The sequence below is a fragment of the Montipora capricornis genome, chromosome 2, assembly GCF_036669925.1.
Source record: "Montipora capricornis isolate CH-2021 chromosome 2, ASM3666992v2, whole genome shotgun sequence".
Classification (NCBI taxonomy): Eukaryota; Metazoa; Cnidaria; class Anthozoa; order Scleractinia; family Acroporidae; genus Montipora; species Montipora capricornis.
In genome coordinates, this window is record NC_090884.1 from 4,131,124 (window position 1) to 4,133,623 (window position 2,500).

The following is a 2,500-nucleotide window of genomic DNA, read 5'->3' on the forward strand; positions in this document are numbered from 1 at the left end:
GTCGCCCGCAAAAGCCTATTTACTGGGTTGCCTATGGGCAAACCCAGTCGAGGTCTCCGTTTAGTTTGTTTGTTTTCTTTTTACTGGGTTGCCTATGGGCAAACCCAGTCGAGGTCTGCGTTTAGTTTGTTTGGTTTCTTTTTTTTTTGTTTTGTTTTGTTTTGTTTTGTTTTTTTTCCGTGTCGGTAAAAGTCTTGCCTGTCACTCCCCTGGTAAGTGTTGCCTTTGTGTATAGAGCCTTTTGCGCGTATTTTCTTAGGATCGAGAGGGTAGTGGAACTGCGTAGATTTCTCTGGTGGACACAGTAGAATCATCAACTTAGCCTGCAATGGCGTCGAAAGTCATGCAACGCGAATGGCGTTTTAGTGGATCCTTAAACAAAATATACCCTTATGGAGCTCAATAATGGAAAGTCAGTTGGATAAACTAGGCATGAATCTCAAAAGCGACGAGTACTGGACTTCGACAACAATCTATCGCCCGTCGAGACGAAATCAAAGTGAGCAGTATTTACCTGAAGTACATGGTAATTTGACACAATTGAGTTTCTTGTCTTCACGCACGCAATGAAATAGGAAGAGGTTTTCGCCTCTAAGAGCAAATATGTTGTTTGTTTCAATAAAATTTTCGCTGGAAAAGGATTCTGTGGTATTTTCTGCCTTTGTGAATTATAATATCATGTTGTGTATTGAATTTTCGAGCTTAAGGTTCAAATGTGATATGGGAGAAGTTTTTTAGTATTGCTCTGTAAGCAGGAAGGGTTCACGGGCCTGTTGGAAGCGTGCTTGAGTTTCAACAAAATGAGGCCCAAAATCAGTGAAAACTTGTGACGCAGATGAATAATAAAGCAGCTGCTATTTCCAAAATGATGGAATTACCTGGTGATAAATAACGTCGTACGCGTCTTGGAGAGTAAATTTTGACTTTGCATAAACAAGAGTTGGGCGATTGTGATCTTTGTTTTGACTTCGCTCATTTCATTGTCAAACTTTATAACACTTGACAGAAAAAGAAACTTACAAAAACCCGGTATCTTGCCATCATTTGACACAGATGCTTCACTGTTTGGCGAGTAAACATGCCGCGGTAACTTAATCACGACGCCCGCTGAATTCCGGCCATGTCACTTTTGATTTTGCAATTTACTTGAACGTAGCAAAAATCTCCCAAAATGTTTGTCGCTGATCGTAACTTTTTATATTCTATATTCACGGTTCAAAATTAATGTTGTTTTCATGTCGTAAATATTTCATTCTCGATCGACCGTCCCGGAAGCTTCCTTCTGCTCTTTCTGAAAACTGTGTATCAATATTTATTTGCTTTTTCATCAATATTTGTTTTGCATAAAGCAAGCTAACAGAATCTGTACCTTGCTGAGTTCGCATTTGTTAGCGTTAATAGTATTTCCGGTCAGATGTTTCTGTTTTTTATGATGGGTTTATTGTTGTGGTCTCCCATCCTAACACTAACTCCGCTCAACAGGGCTTGACTTCAGTGAAGTTTAGTATTACAAAATTTTCGGATGCTCATAGGGCACACTTGTGGTGCAAAGACGTTGTGAGGGAACTTGAAAATTATCAACATGTCAGCCCAGAAGCCAATGTTTCTCGCTTCTCTTTTATTTGTTATTCTTCGGAGACTAGAATGCTGTATTTCAATACCACACAATTCAGTGCCTTCTGATTTTCTGTAGCACGTACCACAGGCAACCCAGTGTATGCTTCACGGAAGCATCTCGTTATATATATTTACAGTGGAACTCCGATTTTACGATCGTTGATCTGACGATATTCCCGATCAACGTTCCGTGTCCCGGTAAAAGTTACAGTAAATTTTATGAAGCAGAATCCTGATTAACAATATTCGGTTCAACGATATTCCCGGTTTAACGATGGTATATGACGACGACATTGATATTGGCTTATAAACTGGCCTTAAAATCAGGCTTAAAAGGTTATGGTTTTTAAAAATCACGGCTTTAAAAGTCTTTTTTTTTTCGATCAATGAGAAAGAAAACTACTTTCGCGCTAAAGCACGTTGCATGTAGGTACTTCGAATTCTGATTAACGATGCCGCCGTTTGTGATATTATTCATTGCTCGGATAAATCACAGTTAATCCAGGCATAGTTAATAGAGGGGAATGGTTATGAAACCCGACAACTTTCTTTGTTCTAGGTTTTTGTTCTCTTTTTTGGCCTTGACCGTGCACAAAACACAATCGTTGTTTACTCCATACTGAGGAACTAACCAATAGAAACGTGTTGGTTACGTAATTCATACATAGTGTATGAGTTCAAAACAAAAGATTGTGCACGGTCGTGGACTTTCCAACCTAAATCTTGGCATCTTTGTTTGCTCCTTTGATGCTTGCCGAGCTTCCAAACCATTCCCCTCTATTAACTATGATCTAGGGACTGGTTATGAAACCCTGGGAATTTCAAAAGCAGGAACAATACAGTCGCAATTAGGTGTTGAACCGACCGTGACCCTGCAAAATCT